Raw genomic sequence first — 13,123 nt, 5'->3', positions numbered from 1 at the left:
CCCAGTCACCATCAGGAGAGGGAAGCAGGGAGACTGTGTGCTTGAGGAAGGATTCGAGGGAGACAGGAGGAGGAAGGGCCGGGCAGTTGGAGTCCCATTCCCAGGAAGCCTCCTGCTTGCGAGGTACCAGGCAGAACACCAGGAGCCACGCCTGGGTCTCTGGGATCCCTCCTCCTGCCATGGAGCCTCCCCCAGTGGGCGAAGTCCCTGCTCCCCAAGAGTCTTCAGCCTCAATAATATGTATGTGATAAAGGCATTGTGCATCAGACAAAATGGCCTGCCCAAGAACTGGTAAGTGCTCCTTAGTTATGCCTTAAGATACTGCAAGCAGCAATCTGTGGATCATTTGGCCCAAAAGGCTTGGAGGAAGGTATACAGGCTGTCAGAAGGACCCAGAAGAGAGTATGTCCTAAGAGATATGCAGAGCTTTATGTTTTCAAGTGGAAAAGCCAACCAGCAATAGGAAACCAGAGCTTATCAGGTTGGAGCAGGAGGGAGAAAGCCGGAGGTGAGGGGAAGAAACCATGACTATCACCAGGCGAGTTATGCAGATGCCAGTGAGTCTGATAGGCCGTGTGACTCAGCCCGTTCCTCCTGGTGGTTTGCCTGCTGTGTTCTGTTGAGCTCCTTGGTGCTGAGAAGAGTCCCCCTGGGCAGTTTTGATTTGCTCTTACATGTTAGGCATTAGTAGAAGATTCTGGTAAGGGGAAAAGATCCCTGTGCTAAAAATAAAAGTTTGAAAGTCATACCTGTACAGGGAATGGCCTGAGAAAGTGGTGACCATGCTGCTGTGGTGACTGCTCCCCAATTTGCGGGATCTGGGACCAGTTTGGGCCCTTTGCAGGAGGGCTATGGTTCCTTCCCACCTGCACCCCAGTCGCTTTCCATTGGACTGACCGTGAGGTTGGCCTCGCCCAGGCAGTTTACCTAGGAAGCTGGAACTCAGCCGCATTCCTGAGTGACCACATTTTCTCTTTGAGTCCCAGGTTCTCCTTTTCTCTCACATCCCAAAGTTTGTGCTTTGAGTTCCCGTGTAGGAATCCCAAATTGCCTTGGGTAAGGGCCTCATCAGTTATCTCCAAGCCTTCCAAAGGTGGCTCCCTTTATAATGTGATTTCAGAATCCATTCTACTCAAAACAGCACTTTAAATATCAAGTTTCTCTTTCTTTGCTCTCTACTTTACAAAGCCCTACATTATAAAAACTCAATTCTCTTTCCTAAGACCAGTATGGTTTAGAAGAGAAAGAGGACATGTTTGGTGCTTGAAAAGCCTGGTTTTGACTCATGCAATTGGCTGGCTGTATTAACTTGAGCCAATTACTTAATCTTCCTGAACCTCAGTTTTCTTATGTATGAAGGGAAATTAATAATACCTACTTGCTTTGTTATGATTTTTTTTGTGACTAAATAAAACAAGATATAAAGTGAGCCGCAGCAGGGCCTAAAATGCAATGCTATGGAAGGTAACTTAAACATCACACATGTACGCCCTAGATTGAATGATTTTATAGACAGTTTCCTGAGATTGATAAGGAAAAAGACAAGAAATCTGGGTCAAGGGGCCCAGAATTCAGCCATCACCAGGTGAAAAAGGACCAGAAGGAAGTTGCCTTCACATTTTGCCCTGCCTGATGGTTTGCATTTGTGAAAATACTCATCTGGGATTATGAGTACAGCATGAAGCTGTGGAAAAAAGGCCTGTTTACATCCTCTGCCAGGATAACATTAGAATAAACAAAGCAAGTTTTTGAACCTCTGAATAGTCAGGTGCGCTGCCATCAAAATAAATCTTTATTTCTATTCTTTCCTGGTAAATTATAAAGGAAGCCACAAAAATGCCCTGACAAGGAAGATTCATATACAAATTAGATGCCAGGGGCAGATTTCACACTTACTTTGTTGGAGCCATTCTTTCCTTAACCGTGGGTGTTTGGGAAGTTCTTTTGTTGTAGCCTTTGTTGCTTACAAGAAGGGGGGAAAAGCTTTAGTGTACTCAGGAAAGAATGGTTTTGATTGGAGGTAATGTTGTTCTCAGTGTGGGCTAACCTTCATATACTGTAGTGATTGCGAATACGTAACCGAGGAAACCCATTTATGGAAGCCCCCGAACAGCAGTGAGGTAGTCTGAGCTGACATACTGCCACTTCTGAGCGACCAGTGTTTATTACAGGAATGTGGGCAGTCAGTCCTGCAGTTTTTAAAGGGGAAAGTGGAAGATGTTACGTTGGCCACTGTGACTGCTATTTGCCTGTGAAATCTGAATGGTGGACTGGATTCAGAATATGCCAGTGATTTCCCGGGCCCTCGATGCAAGTGACCGCCCCACTGTAACACCACAGCCTCAGTGTGGTGTCGTATACAGTCATGAACACTCCAGGAGACAGTGTAAATCTACTGCCTCTAAAATTTAAAAAGACCATTAAAATATTATTTAACGCCGATCTGTGGCACTGAATATATAAACTCATATATTGTTCTGGTAGTCCCAGAGCAAGAACCATTCAGCTGTAATGGATGATATCAACTAAGGTGGCCATGATAAAATTCATTTATAATCTCCGCACTTTGGTAGAATTTGACTTTCTGGACTCTTTTGGATTGTTTTTAGATGTATAGTTATCTCTCATTTATTAATATTTAGATATTGTTTATATAAATGGACTAAGTATCTTCATGCAAGTTACTGATACGAAATTAGAAGCATAGAATGTGGGTGTTGTGGTCTAATGTTCCCCCCAGAAGCAGGAATCCCTTCCACAGTACCCCAGTTGACCAGGTGCCATTCGAACCCGGCCAGGTATGAGATGGTCACAATTTTGTGATGCTGAGGACTTCTGCCCGCAGTAGTGTGCAGTGCTCCCAGATCTTAAGCCCCTTTAGATTCTGACCTCTGTGGTTGGACCAGTACTCATTAGCAAGCACAGGCGGATGAGAATACTGCAATCTTTCATCGCCCTTTGGAGTGCCACAGAGTAGACATGCACCTGAGTATGCTAGCTCTTCAAATATTTGACCATCGCTACGGTGTCTCCTCTTCTAAGGCTTTTCTTTTCAGGCTTACGTGGTCCCAGTTCTTTTAACTGAGATTCCCCATCCTGTTAACCCTCTGGTCACCCACCACTCTGCCTGTGCCATTTTAAAAGCGAGGTATCATGAACTCAACCCCCTGCTCCTGAGTTCTCTGAGCATCAGAGTACACAGGGCTGCGGCCGACTCCCTCGTCCAGGGCACCCTTCTTTTGTCCATCTAGTCAGATGCTGTTCTGGCCTCCATTTTAAATCAGGGGCAGCACGTTGTCTGTTTATTTCCAAAGTCAAGTAAAACTTGCCAGTCTCTTTCTGAGCACTAGCTACAAAGCCAACTCTCCCGTAATTCTGTGCCTGTGCGGTTAACTGTGTGAACCTATGGAGAGGATTTTACATTTATCCTTTCTAAGTTTTGTTCCTTTTTGTCAAATCATTTTTCTTCTCTATGAAGACATTTTTGAATTCTTTTAAAAATTCAACCTGTCAGTGGTCCATCCTTCACTTATTTGTCAGTTACACATTTGAGAATGGTACTTTCTCTGTCGTTGATAAAATATGGACCAAGACAGGCCAAAAAGAGAGCCCTGTGACTTTCTACAAAAGACTTCTTGACATCCATACATGAATTTTGTTCATTGTTTTTTTGTTTGTTTGAACGACTTTGAGTATCTTTCACTTGTGTTTACTTTCTTGCCCCCAAGCACTGTAAGAGGATACAGTCGGGAAGGATTTAGTCAGATGCCCTGGTCCTGGTGATGCTATATCATTGTTGGCCCACTGTTGCCAATGAAAGACCCTCTATAATGAAGTGAACTGAGATTAATTTGGAATAACTGCTAGATTGTGTCAGTTTTTCTTTTGAAAAATTTACTAAAACGTCTATCTAGATGACCTTATTTTTAATTTATTAAGAAAATAATTATTTTGTAAAATAAATCCGTACTTCACATTTCAACTCGTATGAACTCATCTGGTTCAAAGGAATTGATTTTTTGTATATCATTCAGTTCTCTTTATGGAATCATTGCTTTGAAAACGAACTGGTGGTGTGACAGGAAATCACTGCTTAGGTGTCACTCCAACACATCATTATACTCACACCTCCCGGGATAGACAGTAATCAGGCTGGGGCAGGTCCAGGCAGCGCGCCGGCATCTACGTAAACAGTTCCATGATAGTCTCACTAACTGTGACCATGACAGACAATGAGCTGATGGCATCATGTCCCTAATGGATGTCTTTTCTCTACGTGGCAAATTCTGTACTATTTGAAGTGTTCCCCCTCCACCACACAAACTCTTTCACTTTTATATTATTATCAGTCTGTCAGTTATACATATGGTGCTTTCTGTGCTATGTTTTGTTGTATTCATGTACAAAACAGTCTTTTACACGCTTTTTAGCTTGGACGTCATGGGAAGACAAAATAATTTGAAAGAATAGTAGCACTGAGAAGCCCAAATATGTAAAAACTCAAGGAATAAACTATCGCCTTATAAAAATACTACTATTTGGTAGTGCTTTATATTATACAAAATACCCTCACAAAGTTTTTTTTTTTTAAAGAAGTTTTTTTCTGATTGTAAAAATAATGCATACTCATTGAATTTGGGAAAGATACTGAGCTGGATAAAATAGAATAAAAAGTCAGCTAAAATTTCACCTCGCAAAGATGGTCATTGTTAGCATCTGGTGTGTTTTCCTTCCAGATAAGCATGTATGTGTGGCTGTGAGTATGTACATACATTTGTGTGTGTGTGGAGGGGGGCTGTGGGTATGTGTTTTAACTGGCCTCATGGTGGACCTGGGAAGTGACTGAGCTATCAGTGTGGCATAGAAGTTAAAAATGCTCTGGAATCAGACACTTCAAGATTCCAGTTCTGGCTATGCTACTTATGTAGTGTTCATAAATTGCTTAAACTATCAAAACTTCAATTTCTACTTCTATAAAATCAGAGGTAATGACAACATGCATCTAGTTGGTTTATTGTAGGAATTAATAAAATAATGCATGTAAAGTGCATAGAGTGGTGCATGCTGCATAGCAAATGCTCAGTAAATGTGAGCCATTATTGTTGTCATACAGCTTGTCTTGTCTGTTTTCCTCCCTTAAATTCTAGGATAGCAATTTCTCTTCCCATAGCATATTATTTGAAAAATGTTTGGAATGACTGCATACATTTCAACATATGAATATGCCTTAATGTGATCAATTCCCTATACTTAGACCATTTCCAATTCCTTGCCATCACAAAGAACACCCGAGTTAATATCCTTTGCATTCTTTTTTGTACATAGACAACAAAATGAATTAGTAATGGCATTTTTTTTTAAATGTAAAGAAGCAAAAAAAAAAACCACCTAACAATTCTTTAGTATCTACTAATATGCCAGGTTAGATGCTAGGTTTTTTTAATCACAAAATTCTCATCTAACTCTTCCATAACCCCTTTGAGGTACATCTGTTACCCCATTTTTCAGATGAAAAGGCTCTGAGGGGAGATTAGTAGTTTGCCCAGGGTCACTGAGATAGTGATGGTAGAGATGGTATTTGAAGCCAGCTGTCTGATTTCAGAGCTTAAGCTTTTCCATTCCGGCAGGCAGTTCATGTCTATCTTTTTAAGGCTGGCGGAATGAATAGTTACCATTGTGCTTTTCACAGAGTGTCACTTGGTGTCACATAAAAGATAGGACACTTGGCTAAAACTCTTGGCTCACTCCATATAGTACCTCTTGTGTTCGTATGTTCTTACATGTTTTGGAATCAAGCCTCATTAAAACAAGGTGTTAACTACAGGAAATAAAACACTGGTGTGATTATTTGATGAAAGCAAACCTCAGGGGAGAAAAACATTTAGTTAATAATACAAAAGTCATCTTTGTTTTAGTTGTATGGACTAGGCCAGAATGACTTATCTCCCTAGGAATCAGAGTATTTCCCACAAATCAGTATAGGAGTTAAACAATAACAGCCAAAGTAAATTGATGCTGTCAGAAAGGGTTGTGAGTTTCATTACTTGCATATTAGGGATTGAAAGGAAAAATCTTTAGCCTTAGCTGTAAGATGTTGCATCAGAAAAGAGCTGGAACAATTGCTGTAAGTAAGTATGGGTACAGGGAAGACATAACGTATCCTGGGATAAAACTCCAAAGAATTATTTGGTGAACTGACAGGTTGTCTTTAAAAAGTCAGCCATTTGGAACATTTATCTTGGCAGTTCTCAAATCTGACTTACAGAGTGTAGTGTGGCAGTCAATTTTTGGAGGAAAAATGCATAATTAATATGAAGATCAAGGTATAGGTATTGCCAGTCAGTACCTAATATGCAGTTTCTTAGAACAAAGGAACAATTGAAGTTGTCTTTTAATAGGATAGTCCTGGTCTGTCATTTTGTAGGTTTCAGTTCTGAGTGAAAATGAAAGAAAGAAAAAAAAAACCTAGTAGTAAGATTTTATAAGAAGCACTTCATTGCACAGTTTATAACCAACTATTGTCTAGTCAAGAAAGCTATCTTTGGTTTCTGAGTTCTTGAATTTTCAAAACCCTTGAGCTTACACATTCTTGCGTTAGAATTGTTCTAGTTCCTTTTGCCATTTTAGTTCTTACAAGGGAGAAACAGTGCCCCTCATAGTCCAACAACTAAAAGAGTCTGCCTCTTGACACGGCATGACCACCAGCCTGGCCCATGGAGAGTATGTCCCCTGTGGTGGTGTTGCAGGTGGGAAGGGCCCAGCAAGTTAAATTTGGGCTCTCTGCACCACGAGCGAGTAGTTAGACCTGTGGACAGAGGATAGGATATGAATCTAAGGATTGGATCTGATGTGTCGCTCCATCCAGCACTCAGTCTAACACTGGGCAAAGTGCTTACCTGTGTCTGAGCTCAGCGCCCTCTGTTCTCATATGGAGAGAATGACTCCTGCACGGTCACAGGTCGTGGGGAGGAGTAAATGTATGGAGCAAACCAATGGGTTAACTCAAAAGCGCTTTTATGATTAGTTTCCGAGTTAGGAATTAATGGCCACAGGCCACACCTCCCGGGAGAAACTAATGTACCGTTTAAAATATTTTGAAATGAATAATGGGAATATTTGTAAAATATACGTAAAAATACACCACTCCTGGGACTAACCTCAACAGATCCTCCTAACTCTCTCCTTATACTTTATCCAGTAAAAATGGGACAGACCCTTTCTCTGCCCAGGAAGCCCCTGGTGCCCAGAGAGCTTGGCATCTCTCAAGGCTTGAATGCTTACCCTCACAGCATGTTTCTCTGATGAGGGAACGGGGCCCTTGGCTTCCATATGTGGTTCCTTTGAACATAATAAAGACTTTTATAAAAATAGGCATTTAGGTCTATTATGTTGTTCCAAGATAGGAACAAACTTGTATATTTGATGTGTTATTTTAGCTTTCAATAAAAAAGGCTCACAAAAAAAAGATAATCAGATAGAAAAACATATTCCAACAAGACTGCATTATAAACAATGATAGGAAAGTCTTTGATTACTAAAGCAATCATTTTGCCGAAGGGGAGAAGGAAAGAGAAGAAATTAGGCATTTTCATGTTGGGCGTCTTGCCGACTTTTCTGTGAGGTTCTCCCCCAGCTCTGGTGATGTCAGCAAGGTCTCAGAAACTGCTCCTGAGTCTGGCTAATTCCCTTTCCCTGGGCTAACCTTCTTGCCCTTTTTCTGCCTCCCAGATGTTCATGGTGACCCTTTTTCTCAGTCCTTTAGAAGGATAGGATTTGTTCGCTGGCCACCCCAGCTTGGACTCTACACTAGGATCTTTTGAAGGTGTTTCAGGTGCTTAATGATTGAAATGTCCCTGCAGCATTCCCCAGGGACGGGAGCCAGTGAGCCAAGCGCTGGGTGTTTTATACAAACCCTCACCAACACTTAGAAGTAGGGAGCCCACAGAGGGCCCCCCGGCTCCCCTCACTCCTTGAGCAGGCTGGCTGGGAATGGCTAAACCTGTTTGCTATGATCATCTTGAATCAATTTCTAAATTTTGTTTCTCCTTCTGCGCAGGAAACTATTCTGAATTTCCCTCATTTGCTTTGGTACCGCATTTCATTCAGCTCATTTCTTCACTGGCTCTTTCTTGGGCATCTGCTCTGTACTAGGCACTGCCAGGGGAACAAAGAGCAATCAAACGTTACAAAGGCCAGAACATCACACACCTCGGGTAGAAAGCAAGATGTGACTCCAGGGTTGAGAGAAAGGGAGAGGTTAAGTATGTAATGATTTGTTTTCTTTTTTGCTTTCTTTTATGCTTTCTACAATAAATTGTACTACATAAGAATCTAAACCAATATTCATTTATGTAGCAAGTCCCATTATAATGACGATTCCTGTTATTTCTGACTGGGGCAAGCATCATTAGAACATTAATTCCAGTACAACAGAAGACTTTCAGACAGTCCCTTGGAGTGAGCTGAAATGGGATTTGACTTCTATATCAAGCTTTTCCTGGTTTTGATATTTTTCATTTCCACGTGTCAACAAATACCTGACTTGATATTAAAGCCAGTTAAATCAATATTTCTTGCTGTAGTCAAGATACAGCAACATATATCCGGGGGCAGCAGATCCCCACCAGTCATATTTTGTTGAGTACGTATATATTATCATAAACCTACTTGATTGGACTATCTTCAGCTGAATAGGATGAAAATACCAACATAGCTACCATAAAAGAAAGAAAAGCCAGAGAATCTCTGATCTTGTCCCTCACCCTTCATTTGAGCAGTCCTACCATTTTTGCTCACTTTAATCACAGAGAATGACAATAGGGGAAAGACCTTGACTGTGGTAGCTGTGGTTTCTTTCTCTTTGTTCCAAAGGGTCTGCTGTAAGCCATTCTCCCAACTCTCCTCCCAACCCACGGATTTCTGAACATAGCAGCAAAGCAGCTAATGCAAGTGAACCCAAGAGTCTCAGGCTGTAAGGATCTAATAACTGTGATGAAAGAGTGTCAGATGGGAGCCTCTTTCTTAATCTTTTTGTGAACTTTTCATTGTTAGAAAATTTCTGAAAATTACTTGTTAAAAACTTACAGTGTTTCTATAAACAAATGACTTGAAGCAGTGATTTATAAAAACCAACAGACTTACTTACTGTTATGGGAAAAGCCTGACTTCTCCTGCCTGTGTAGTATGAATAGAAGAGTGACTATCATTTATTAGGCTCCTATTCTGTGCTCAGCATCTAAAATATCTAACCTCTAATAGTCAAAATATTGCTTTAAGGCATATGTTGGGGTTTTTTTTTCCCAAATAAAATTTGTTTATTATATTAAATAAAGTATGGACTTCAGCTAATAACAGGGTATCAAAACTGGTTCATTAATTGTGACAAATTTACTATACTAATGTAAAATGTTAGTAATAGGGGAAAGTGGGTGGGGCATACTCTGTACTATCTTCCCGTTTTCTGTAAATCTAAAACTATTTTAAAATTAAAAGTTTATTTTAAAAATGAGAGATACCAATATTAAGAATGAAACTATACTCATTATCTTGTAATAGTAAGGCATGTGTTATTTCCATTTCATGTGCAATTTCGGCTGCTTAGTAACTTATCTGAGGGCACCAAGCTAGAAAGGGTATAAGCAGAGATGTGAACCCAAGTTTGTCTGATTCCAAAGCCTTTTCATTTTTTACATCAGGCGATTTTCCTTAACATATCATGAGATTGAAAAAATCTTTTTTCAAATTAGTAAAGTAACATGTGCTCATTATAGGAGGTTTGGAAAACAGACAAAATTATGCAGAAGAGGGGAAATCACTTATAATTCTTTACCCCGGGGATAATCATTACTAAAAAAAATTTTTTTTCCATCTTAGGCTTAAGAAAGCTATAATTTATGTATCCAAGAGTGTATTGTTCCTCAGAGTTGTCATCCTTGACATTTTTGCATGTCCTCCAGCAATATTGCTGTTGCTTAAAATATTTTTGGAATCCCTTTCAGAGCCAATTTAGAAACTAAATTCTCTGTAGACTCCCATGCACTGGGTACTTCGGTAGAGACATAGCAAAGACAGTGTATCCGTTACCTGAATACCTGTCAAAATAATACATTTTTATCTTGTACCATTTTGTGCCTTCTAAAGTTATATGCTGCAAATATTTAACCATCCTGTAAAGAACACCATCATTGCCCTCTCTAAGAACCATAAACATCTTCTGTGACTTCTATTGTGGTAGGAGATGGAATTTACCAAAATGCTACTTCCTCCCATGTCAAAGATTGATGGAAATTTTGGGTTATGTTTAAAAGTCTTTATTAAAAATTAAAACTATAAATCTTTAATATCTCATTTGACAACTCTTGTTATTTATTACATTGTCAGCACAACAGTGTTTGCCTTTTGTGGTACATAAAGAAAATCAGAGAATTGTTTTTGTCAAAAGTTTGAAAAGCATATTTTAAAATCAATTTCTTTTTAATGGAAGTATTATACTCTGAATTATCTCCCTCCAAGGAGTTTCCACAAAAGCAAATATATCTTAAAAGTGTGATGAGCTGATCTTTAAATAAAGTCAGTAGCATCTTGTGTCAAAGTAAATGTTTCTCAAAGAAGCAGACGTGTGCATGCTCGGACACGCATACATAGAAGAAAAGATTGCTATCAGAATGGCCATTGGTGTACTTTATTAAAGTGAAGGAAGTCAAGTAGTTAAGTGCCAGCTGAATTCTCATCTCTTTGGTTTATTACTTTTAGAAAACAAACCTAACTCTCAACTCAAGCATCTCCCTGGTTGTCTGGTTTCTGCCTTATTTTTCACAGACATTCTTATCCGCCCCATAATCTTAGCATGGCACCCCCTTCTCAGACTGCTGGGCACCCTGGGACACCCAGGTCACTTATGCAGAATTCTTTGGGGTCACTTCCAGGGTTCGGGTGGGGGCCTACCGGGCATGTGCTGTTGTCCTCAGGGCTGCACTCTCCCCTGGTTTTCCGATTGCCAAGATTCCTGTGATAAGAACTAATCATGCTCTCAGAGCTCATTACGAAGTATAGGCTTTGTCTTGTGTTGCTGTCCTGGGCACTATTCACAGTGCCTGACATTGTGTTCAGTCAATGTGTTAGATAAATGAAGGGTTACAATAGAGTCTCTCAGAAATGGACTGTTGGGAGAAAAGTTAGTCTGATTGAAAGAGAGTCAGAATAGCATTGTGAATTAGAATCTCACAGCTTAAGAGCCCGTAGGTCAGTCCTCTTACTTGAAGTTGAAACCCAGAGAGGTCAGCTGACTTGGAGGTCACCCAGAGAGCTGGCGCCAAGCCAGGCACAGCATCCAGCGACCTGAGGTCCTGTCCTGTCCTTCCCTCCTGTCGTCGTTCCCGGGTTGTTTCATGGAGGTTGAGCTGACTGTGCAGGATCAGTGATCAGAGCATTTGAAGCCCCGACAGTGCTTAACAGAGCATCAGCTGCACAGGGATTCTCAGGGAACGCTTGAAGAGATTGTTGACTTAGTCAGTGGTTGCCTGGTTGACTTATAACCCCAACCCCTGTCTCTGTGCCTAAGTGGTTCCTAGCTGAATGATGCGTTCCCTGGGCTTGCATGGATATTTCTTGGAGAGGAGAATATTATAGAAGCAATAATAACAGCTAACATTTATTTGTAATAAATTAGGTAGGATATTCCTGTGGTTTAGAGTCCAGGCCCTGTAGCCAGATGGTCCCAGCTCCACCACTTGCCCTGTTTGTTTTTTGAGACAGGTGATTTGACCTTTCTGTGCCTCATTTTCTACATCTGCAAAATGCCTGTAGTAATAGTGCCTACCTCATGGTATTGAAGAGTTAGCCCACTTGAAGCCATAAAACAACACCAGACAGTTTGTAAGCAAGCAATAAATGTTATCTATCATCATTAAAATATCACTACCGTGTGTGCTAAGGTCATTGCACAGATTGTATACTATCCAGTCTTCTCAACATCTCTGTGAGGAAGCTACTGTTATCAGCGGCCATTTTACAGTTGAGGAAACTGAAGCACAGAAAGATACTCCACCCACACTGTTTCAAGTCACACGTAAGGCCCAATTCCTTGTCTGCCCAACTCCAGATCCCGTGCTTGTGGCTGTGATGGAGATGAGTGGTGTGGCTTCGAAAGGTCAGATCTGACTGCCCACATTTCTTTTTTTCCTAGAGCACTCCAGACTCTGGCCGCTTTCAGGACCATCTCTGTGGATTCCCAGGTAAGTAGAGATGGTCCCTTTTTTTTCCCCCACACTTTTCCAAGTTTTTTTTTTTTAATTGAAGTATAACCAGTTTACAATGTTGTGTCAATTTCTGGTGAAGCATAAAGTTTCAGTTATACATATACATACATATATTCGTTTTGATTTTCTTCTTCACTAAAGTTACTATGAGATACTGAATATAGTTCCTTGTGTTACACAGTATAAACTTGTTGTTTATCTATTTTATATATAGTAGTTACATTTTTCCAGTTTTATTGGGAAATAATTGGCATACATCTTTGCATGAGTTTAAGGCATACGGCACGATGGTTTGATTTACATATATTATGAAATGATTACCACAATAGGTCCAGCTAACATCCATCTTCTCATATACATACAATTTTTTAAAGAAGAAAAGAATAAAGGAAAGAAATTCTCTCCTTGTGGTAGAAGTCTTAGGATTTACTCTTGTGTGTCATACAGCAGTGTTAGCTACCATCATCATGTCGTATGTCGTTAGTACTTACTTGTATTGTAACTGGAAATTTATGCATTTTGACCACCTTCCTTTAATTCCCCCTCCCCCCCACCACATCCTCCATTTCTGTTAACCAAAAGTCTGATCCTTTTTTTCTATGAGTTTGGTTAGTTTTTTTTTTGATTGCACATATAAGCGAGTTCGTAAAGTTTGTATCTTCCTCTGACTTATTTCACTTAGCATAATGCCTTCAAGGTCCATTCATTCATGTTGTGGCAAATGGAAGGATTTTCTTTTTCTTTTTTTAATGGCTGAATCATTTTCCATTGGAGATAGTCCCTTTCTTCCCCATATCCTCGTCCTGCTCACCTGCCCAGCTCTCCCTGTGCCTGCATTTGACTCCCAGAGGTCTTGTTACAGCCTT

At 40.4% G+C, this 13,123-nt stretch overlaps 1 protein-coding gene across 5 annotated transcripts in view; it reads left to right on the top strand.

Moving 5' to 3' along the window:
• The window catches only part of SPATS2L (spermatogenesis associated serine rich 2 like), a 157,173-nt gene that overhangs the window by 9,110 nt on the left and 134,940 nt on the right, over positions 1 to 13,123 (top strand). For all 5 annotated transcript variants that reach the window (XM_032480099.1, XM_032480098.1, XM_032480103.1 and 2 more), the window contains exon 2: positions 12,185 to 12,233. The gene's annotated coding sequence lies outside the window, so the exon portion shown is untranslated. The remainder of the gene's footprint in view (positions 1 to 12,184; positions 12,234 to 13,123) is intronic.

This window comes from Camelus ferus, chromosome 5 (genome assembly GCF_009834535.1).
Source record: "Camelus ferus isolate YT-003-E chromosome 5, BCGSAC_Cfer_1.0, whole genome shotgun sequence".
Lineage (NCBI taxonomy): Eukaryota > Metazoa > Chordata > Mammalia > Artiodactyla > Camelidae > Camelus > Camelus ferus.
The sequence above is the reverse complement of the archived record's forward strand: the minus strand, read 5'-3'. Positions and strand labels throughout refer to the sequence as shown.